This window comes from Rutidosis leptorrhynchoides, chromosome 7, assembly GCF_046630445.1.
Source record: "Rutidosis leptorrhynchoides isolate AG116_Rl617_1_P2 chromosome 7, CSIRO_AGI_Rlap_v1, whole genome shotgun sequence".
NCBI classification, from domain to species: domain Eukaryota; kingdom Viridiplantae; phylum Streptophyta; class Magnoliopsida; order Asterales; family Asteraceae; genus Rutidosis; species Rutidosis leptorrhynchoides.
The window spans coordinates 187922232-187932408 of NC_092339.1; positions in this window are offsets into that span (position 1 = coordinate 187922232).

Here is a 10177-nt window from a genome sequence, read left to right on the forward strand (position 1 = left end):
TCATTGCTAAACCTCTTACGAAGATAACTCAAAAAGGGAAGAAATTTGAGTAGTCCGAAGAACAGGAATCTGCTTTTAAGATTCTGAAGGAGAAATTGACCACAGCCCCGATTCTATCTTTACCTGAAGGTACTGACGACTTTGTTGTTTACTGTAATGCTTCGAAGCAAGGCTTTGGTTGTGTTCTAATGCAACGTGAAAAAGTTATTGGCTACACATCTAGGCAGTTGAAGAAACATGAAGAGAACTATACCACACATGACCTTGAGTTAGGTGCCGTGGTATTTGCATTAAAGATATGGAGACATTATTTGTATGGTACCCATTTTATGGTGTACACTGATCATAAAAGTCTTCGACACATCTTTGATCAAAAACAGCTGAACATGAGGCAAAGCCGATGGCTCGAGTTATTGAACGATTATCACTGTGAGCTGAAATATCATCCTGGCAAGGCGAATGTAGTTGCCGATGCCCTTAGTCGGAAAGACGATGTTAAACGTGTTCGTGCTCTAAACCTGAAAATCAAATCAAATCTTATCTCACAAATCTGTGAAGCTCAATTGGAAGCCATTAAACCGACACTTATCGAAGGTGAAGGACCCATTGGTTTTGAGAATCAACTTCAAGTGAAAGCTAATGGTACACGGTACTTTGGCAATAGAATTTGGGTTCCTCGTTTTAGTAATCTTCGTGAACTAGTCTTGGATGAAGCTCATAAGACTAGATATTCTATTCATCCCGGTTCCGGTAAAATGTATCATGATGTGAAGCAATTTTACTGGTGGCCTAACATGAAAGCCGACATTGCTACTTATGTTAGTAAGTGTCTTACTTGTTTGAAGGACAAGGCCGAACATCAAAAGCCTTCTGGTCTGTTGACACAACCCGATATTCCGCAGTGGAAGTGGGAGTGCATCACTATGGACTTTGTTACTAAGTTGCCTAAGACTGCGAACGGTAATGATACTATTTGGGTCGTAGTTGATCGTCTTACTAAATCTGCACATTTCATACCGATTAAGGAAACTGACAAGATGGAGAGATTAGCACAGCTTTATATTAAAGAAATCGTCTCACGTCATGGTGTTCCTATTTCGATTATTTCTGACCGCGACAGTCGATTCGTTTCCCGATTTTGGAAAACTTTACAATCTGCTCTTGGAACTCAATTCGACATGAGTACAGCCTATCATCCTCAAACTGATGGTCAAAGTGAATGGACTATTCAAACCATGGAAGATATGCTACGTGCTTGTGCAATCGATTTCGGCAAAGGATGGGATAGACATCTACCTTTGGTTGAATTTTCTTACAACAACAGTTATCACCCTAGCATTAAAGCTGCACCTTTTGAAGCTTTGTATGGACGGAAGTGTAGATCCCCTATGTGTTGGGATGAACTTGAGGACAGTCATTTAACTGGTCCTGAAATTATCCACGAAACTACCGAAAAGATCGTTCAGATTAAGCAACGTTTAGAAACTGCCCGTAGCCGACAAAAGAGCTATGCCGATAAGAAACGAAAAGACATCGAATACCAAGTTGGAGATAAAGTCATGTTGAAAGTATCCCCTTGGAAAGGTGTTGTCCGCTTCGGTAAGCGAAGTAAACTCAGCCCACGGTATGTTGGACCATTCACAATCACTGAAAGAGTCGGTCATGTGGCATATCGATTAGAACTACCAACCGAACTCAGTCAAGTACATGATGTGTTTCATGTCTCAAATCTTAAACGGTGTCTTGCTGATGACACTGATAATGCTAAAAACAAACATATATTTCATAGCATTATTCCTCAAGAAATACAAGCTTTTAGTTGCAATTGTTCTATTTACAAGTGATATTCGTTTAAATAATAAAAGGTGAAGATAAAAGACAAATTCGACGAATTGAAGACGCAAACGACCAAAAAGCTCAAAAGTACAAAATACAATCAAAGAGGTTCCAATTATTGATAAGAAACATCTCGAAATTACAAGAGTACAAGATTCAAAACGTAAAGTACAAGATATTAAATTGTACGCAAGGACGTTCGAAAATTCGGAACCGGGACCAAAGTCAACTCTCAACGCTCGACGCAACGGACTAAAAATTACAAGTTAACTATGTATATAAATATAATATAATATAATATATAATTAATTATATAAATTATATATTTTTTATATTTATATAATAAACCATCGGCAAAGAAGATCCAAACTTGTGTGAGCTGTAAAAGCAAACTCCGCGAGTTGCGGAGTTTGTAGTGAAAAAATACCGTGACTCGCGGAGCCTCCCTGGACAAAAATGCCTATAAAATCCAGCGCAATTCGACGTTTTAAATATCCTTATATCTTTTTCCTTCTTCATCATACGTAAATTATATATATATATATATATATATATATATATATATATATATATATATATATATATATATATATATATATATATATATATATATATATATATATATATATATATATATATATATATATATATATATTTTAATTTTAATTTTAATTTTAAATCCTAATAATAAGGGTATGTTAGCGAATGTTGTAAGGGTGTAAGTCGAAATTCTGTCCGTGTAACTATTTTTAATCATTGTAAGTTATGTTCAACCTTTTTAATTTAATGTCTCGTAGCTAAGTTATTATTATGCTTATTTAAATCGAAGTAATCATGATGTTGGACTAATTACTAAAATTGGGTAATTGGGCTTTGTACCATAATTGAGGTTTGGACAAAAGAACGATACTTGTGGAAATTAGACTATGGGTTATTAATGGGCTTTATATTTGTTTAACTAAATGATAGTTTGTTAATTTTAATATAAAGATTTACAATTGGACATCCCTATAAATAACCATATACACTCGATCGGATACGATGGGCGGGATATTTATATGTACGAATAATCGTTCATTTAACCGGACACAGGAATGAATTAATAGTCTATGGAATTATTAAAACAGGGGTGAAATTATGTACAAGGACACTTGGCATAATTGATAACAAAGTATTAAAACCTTGTTATAGTTTAAGTCCCCAATTAGTTAGAATATTTGACTTCGGGTATAAGGATAATTTGACGAGGATACTCGCACTTTATATTTATGACTGATGGACTGTTATGGACAAAAACCAGACGGACAAATTAAATAATCCAGGATAAAGGACAATTAACCCATGTGCATAAAACTAAAATCTACACGTCAAACATCATGATTACAGTAGTTTAAATAAGCATAATTATTTTATTTCATATTTAATTTCCTTTATTTTATATTTAATTGCACTTCTAATTATCGCACTTTTATTTATTGTCATTGTATTTAATTGCACTTTTAATTAACGCACTTTTTAATTATTGTATTTTATTTCATCGCACTTTTATTTATCGCAATTTCATTATCGTTATTTACTTTACGCTTTAAATTAAGTCTTGTCTTTTATTTATTTAATATTTTACATTAGGTTTTAACTGCGACTAAAGTTTTAAAATCGACAAACTGGTCATTAAACGGTAAAAACCCCCCTTTATAATAATAATATTACTTATATATATATATTTGTATTTTTATAAATAAAAACTAATATAGCGTTAAGCTTTGGTTAAAGATTTTTCCCTGTGGAACGAACCGGACTTACTAAAAACTACACTACTGTACGATTAGGTACACTGCCTATAAGTGTTGTAGCAAGGTTTAAGTATATCCATTCTATAAATAAATAAATATCTTGTGTAAAATTGTATCGTATTTAATAGTTTTTTCTTGTAAAATTTAATAGTATTTTATACCCCTTAGCTTTAACATCAAGTATTTTTGGCGCCGCTGCCGGGGAATCGATTTCTTGCCTAAAAGCCGGAAGCGCAACGCTAATATAAAAAAAAAAGATTTTTATTTTTTAGTTTACTTTTATAAAAATACGTTTTTGTAAAAATACGTTTTAAATATTCCAAAATATAAAAAGAAAAACAAAAATATAAATATTTTTAAGAGTTTGTTAAATATTTAAGTTTTATAAAGTTTCTTTATTTTTATTTTATAAAAATATAAGTTTTATTTAAATATTTTGTGTTTATTTAAAACATAAAATCAAAAACCGAAAAAAATATTTATAAATTTATTTTTAAGATTTTTATTTATAAAATTATAAGTATCTTTATTTTTATTTTAGTTTTTAAAATATAAGTTTTATTTATATTCTAATTAAATTAAAAACAAAAAAATAAAAAAATATAAATATTAAAAACCGAAACCTGTCAAACGAAAGCACCTTATCTGAAATTTCAAACCCCGCGACTCGCGGAGTTTGTTGCCAGGTGGAACCGCAACTCGCGGAGTTTACCCTGACGCGCCTGACAGAACCCTAATCAGCATTTAATACGGAGTTTGTTATTATTATTATTATTATAAAAACCCTAATTAGGTTTTGTTAATTAATTAATTTAGTTTAGTTTTAATTATTTTATATATTTAGTTTAATTAGTTTAATTAAATTGTAAAATTAATAGTTTTAATAAATAAATAATATAAAAATAATATTTTTATAAAAATTGTAATTTTTACAACTTTTAGTATATTTTTATATTTTGTCCCTTTTTATTTGTTTTAGCATAATTTTTTGTATTTTTCGCTCGTAGCTAGTTTTAAGTCTAGTATTTTTCCGTAGCTTATTTTTATTTATAGATTTTTAGGATTTGCCGTAAAATCCCTTAAGTGCTTTTTCTTTAGACTAAGATTTAGGTGCTTTAGAATTTTGCGATGCCTTTTTAAGTTTTAGTACCTTTTTAAGTTATTGCCATTTGGGATATAGTTTTACTTGTAAGCCTTAATATTTTTAGACGCAACTTTTAGTTTTTAGTTTCTTTTTAAGTTTCAACACACTACTTTCTTATTTTTATTTTTTTTATTTTTTCGACGCCTTTTACCTATGTATCAATTATCACTCCAATTAGTAATCTCAATTTGCAATTTTAATTTTAAGTTAGTGATAGTAATAAGGTTGGGTTAGTCGAGTGTTTTAAAGTTTTATAGTCATTTTCTTTTTCTTTCTTATTTTTCGACGCCTTTTATTTTTCAACCCTTTTCTTTTTCGACCTTCCTCGACACGCTCTTTTTCTTTCTTATTTCTCGCAATTCTAGTTTTAGGACATAGATTTTTATTCTACTTCTTATCTAAATTTCTTAAAATTACGAAAATTTATTTTAAGTGGTTAAATTGATAGACATCAAAATTTTCTGGTTCGTAGTAATAGTTGGATTTGTACGTGGACCGGGTTATTGGAGCCAAACAGTACTCAATTATATTGAGACCAAACGAATCCTGCCCCTCTGCTGCATCTTTTGGCTATTCGAAACGTGGGCAAAATCAGAAAAGTCTATTAATTGGATAACTTATATAATTTTTCTTTCCTTTTAAAAACTAATAGGATATTCAGTGAATGCACCGAGCAAGACGTTCACCACCTTTTTTACGTTCACCACCAGTAACCAGATCAAGACATCTAGCTAATATTACCGCCGTTGATTTTTCTTTAGAATCGTCATCCAGTCGACCAAGTACTCCAATTCAAATTTCCGATAATCCATTTTTTGAACCCGACCTCACAATTGAGAATCCGGAGAATATTCAGGGACGATTCATAGATCCTGAACCATTAATTTTTCCTCCGGAACCATCAATCATTCAAACAGAGATTGTTGAGGAACGAACCATTAAATCAGAATCCTCTAGTGATTCAGATTCAACAAATTCAATTATGGAGAATCTGGAACCTCTAAGTATGGAAGACTAAATGAGAGCTAAACGCACTGGCCAAGGTCACGCAATTACTCATCCTGACATTAATGCGCCAGATTATGAAATCAAAGGACAAATTCTACATATGGTGACTAATCAATGCCAATTTAGTGGTGCGCCGAAGGAAGATCCAAATGAACATCTTCGTACCTTTAATAGGATCTGCACACAATTTAAAATCCGAGAAGTTGAGGATGAATAGATATATCTCATGTTATTTCCCTGGACTTTAAAGGGAGAAGCCAAAGATTGGTTGGAATCATTACCTGAAGGGGCGATTGATACATGGGACGTTTTAGTTGAAAAATTTCTTAAACAATTCTTTCCGGCATCTAAAGCCGTAAGACTTCAAGGAGAAATTGTTACGTTCACACAGAAACCAAATGAAACTCTATATGAGGCATGGACCAGATTTGGAAAGTTATTAAGAGGATGTCCGCAACATGGTTTAGACACCTGTCAAATAGTACAAATATTCTACCAAGGATGCGACATCACTACAAGGAAAGACATCGATATAGCAGCTGGTGGTTGTATTATGAAGAAAACAGAAACTGATGCTTACAAAATTATTGATAACACTGCTTCCCACTCACATGAGTGGCACCAAGAAAAAGATATCGTCAGATCATCTAAAGCAGCTAGAGCCGATTCTAGCCATGACTTAGATTCCATTTCTGCAAAGATAGACGCTGTCGAGAGACGAATGGAAAAGATGACTAAAGATATTCACTCAATACGAATTAGTTGTGAGCAGTGTGGAGGAGCACATTTGATAAAAGATTGTCTTAGTATTGAGCTAACGATGGAACAAAGAGAGAATATTTCATACATAAACCAAAGGCCTGAAAATAATTATCAGAATAATTATCAACCGCCAAGACCGATTTACAATCAAAACCAGAATTATAATCGAAATATTCCATACAACAACCAACAAGGTCCTAGCAATCAACAAGTGTCTAATAATACTTACAATCAACAAAGACCTAATTTTCAAAACAAACCACCAAAAACCGATGATAAAAAGCCAAATTTAGAAGATATGATGACGAAGCTAGTTGAAACTCAAACGCAGTTTTTCACATCTCAAAAACAAACCAATGAACAAAATGCTCAAGCATTTAGAAATCAACAAGCTTCTATTCAAAATTTGGAACAAGAAGTAAGTAACCTAGCAAGGTTAATAGGTGAAAGAAAATCGGGAAGTTTACCTAGTGATACAAATGCTAACCCCCGGAATGAAACATCTAAAGCCATTACCACAAGAAGTGGTATTACACTTAAACCACCTGAAATACCTGTAACTTCTGATGAAGCTATTCCTACTCCACAAGAACCACAACCTGAACAAGATAAGGAAAAAGAACCGGTAGTTGAAAAGGTTAATGAAGATAACACAGTTAAGGATAAACCTTATGTTAAACCATACCAACCACCACTTCCTTACCCGAGTAAAATGAAAAAAGAGAAACTTGAAGCCGAGCAATCCAAATTCTTGGATATGTTTAAACAGATAAATGTAAATCTTCCTTTCATTGATGTAATTTCAAGAATGCCTAGATATGCTAAATTCTTGAAAGATCTGATCACAAATAGAAAAGAAAATGGAAGAACTCTCGGCCGTTACTATGAATGCTAATTGTTCAGCAGTGTTGTTGAATAAGATACCAGAAAAATTATCAGATCCAGGAAGTTTCACAATTCCATGTTTTCTGGGTAGTCTTAGTTCAATAGAAGCATTGGCAGACTTAGGTGCTAGTATAAATTTAATGCCGTATTCACTATACACTAAACTAGACCTTGGAGAATTGAAACCAACAAGAATAAGCATACAACTAGCCGATCGATCAATAAAATACCCTAGAGGGATAATGGAGAACATGCTAGTTAAAGTTGGTACTTTAGTATTTCCAGTAGATTTTGTTGTTCTGGACATGGAAGAAGATTCTCAAGTTCCTCTCATATTAGGAAGACCATTCTTAAACACGGCTAAAGCAATGATAGACGTGTTTGGTAAGAAACTGACCCTAAGTATAGAGGACGAGAGTGTTACCTTTTCAGTTGATAGAGCAATGCAACAACCGCAATCTGCAGATGATACATGTTATTATATTCAAACTATAGATTTACATGCAAAATTGTTAGAAGAATTTCCAGAATTACAAGGAACAGGAGAATGTTCTTTAGGAGAAGGAACTGGACCAATTGATGAAACTGAAATGTTAGCTACACTAATGGCTAATGGATATGAACCAACAACAGAAGAAATTCAAATGCTAAAAGAAGAAGACAGATATCGGTACAAATCATCGATAGAAGAACCTTCGACATTAGAGTTAAAGCCACTTCCAAACCATTTGGAATACGCTTATTTACATGGTGAATCTGAATTACCTGTAATAATATTGTCTTCTCTTACTGAAAATGAAAAATCTCAACTCATTTCTGTATTGAAAGCTCATAAACCAGCCATTGCATGGAAGATTCATGATATTAAAGGAATAAGTCCTTCGTATTGCACACATAAAATCCTTATGGAAGAAGGTCATAAAACGTATGTGCAACGCCAACGAAGACTAAATCCTAATATGCAAGGTGTTGTTAAAAAAGAAATTATTAAACTGCTTGATGCAGGTTTAATTTATCTAATTTCTGATAGTCCATGGGTAAGCCCAGTTCAATGCATGCCTAAGAAGGGTGGCATGACTGTCATCACAAATGAGAAAAATGAGCTTATTTCGACTAGGAATGTAACATGATGGCGTGTTTGTATTGATTATAGAAAATTAAATGACGCCACCAGAAAAGATCACTTTCCCTTACCTTTTATTGATTAAATGTTGGAAAGATTAGCCGAAAATAGTTACTATTATTTTCTTGATGGTTTTTCCGGATATTTTCAAATTCCAATAGCACCCGAGGACCAAGAGAAAACCACATTCACGTGCCCTTATGGTACTTTTGCTTACAAACGCATGCCATTTGGACTTTGCAACGCCCCTGCAACCTTTCAAAGGTGCATGATGGCGATTTTTCACGACATGATAGAAGAATGCATGGAAGTTTTCATGGATGACTTTTCAGTCTTCGGTGATACATTTGAATCATGTCTAGTTAATCTGGAACGAATGCTTATTAGATGCGAGGGAGAAATGCCATTTCATGGTTAAAGAAGGCATCGTTCTTGGTCATAAAATCTCAAAGGAAGGAATTGAAGTGGATAGAGCTAAAGTAGATGTAATTGCTAAACTTCCACATCCCACCAATGTTAGAGGAGTTAGGAGTTTTCTAGGGCATGCCGGTTTTTACCGACGTTTCATTAAAGATTTTTCTAAAATTGACACTCCTATGAATAAACTCCTAGAAAAGGATGCTCCATTCGTCTTTTCAGATGAATGCATCAAATCTTTTAATATTCTTAAAGAGAAACTCACTAATGCACCGATCATGATAACACCAAATTGGAATCTACCATTTGAACTTATGTGCGATGCAAGTGATTTTGCAATGGGAGCCGTTTTAGGACAAAGGATTGAAAAACGATTTCAACCTATATATTATGCTAGTAAGACGTTACAAGAGCACAAACAAATTACACAACTACTGAAAAAGAACTCCTTGCTATTGTCTTTGCTTTTGACAAATTTCGTTCATATCTCGTTCTAGCAAAAACGGTGGTCTATACCGACCATTCTGCTCTTAGATACCTATTTTCGAAACAAGATGCCAAACCACGATTAATCTGTTAGATCTTACTCTTACAAGAGTTTGATATTGAAATCCGAGATAAAAGAGGAGCAGAAAATCTCGCCGCTGATCATCTTTCTCGTCTTGAAAATCCCGAATTAGAAGTTCTAAATGAATCGGCTATACAAGACAACTTTCCTGATGAATATCTATTGAAGATAGATTATAATGAAATTCCATAGTTTGCAGACTATGCAAACTACTTAGTATGTGGATTCCTTGAAAAAGGATTATCGTACCAAAAACGAAAGAAATTCTTTAGTGATATAAAACACTATTTATGGGAAGATCCACATTTGTTTAAAAGTTGTCCCGATGGAATAATACGCCGATGTGTATTCGGAAATGAAGCTAGTAAAATCTTAAACCATTGTCACACAGGACCAACAGGAGGGCATTATGGGCCTCAACTCACAGCAAGAAAAGTTTACGATGCTGGATTCTATTGGCCTACAATTTACAAAGACGCACACCTTCTTTGCAAATCCTGTGATGCTTGTCAAAGGGCCGAAAAAATAAGTCAACGTGATGAAATGCCACAAAATGTCATTCAAGTATGTGAAGTATTTGACATTTGGGGTATTGACTTTATGGGTCCATTTCCAAAATCTCATAATAATCTCTATATTCT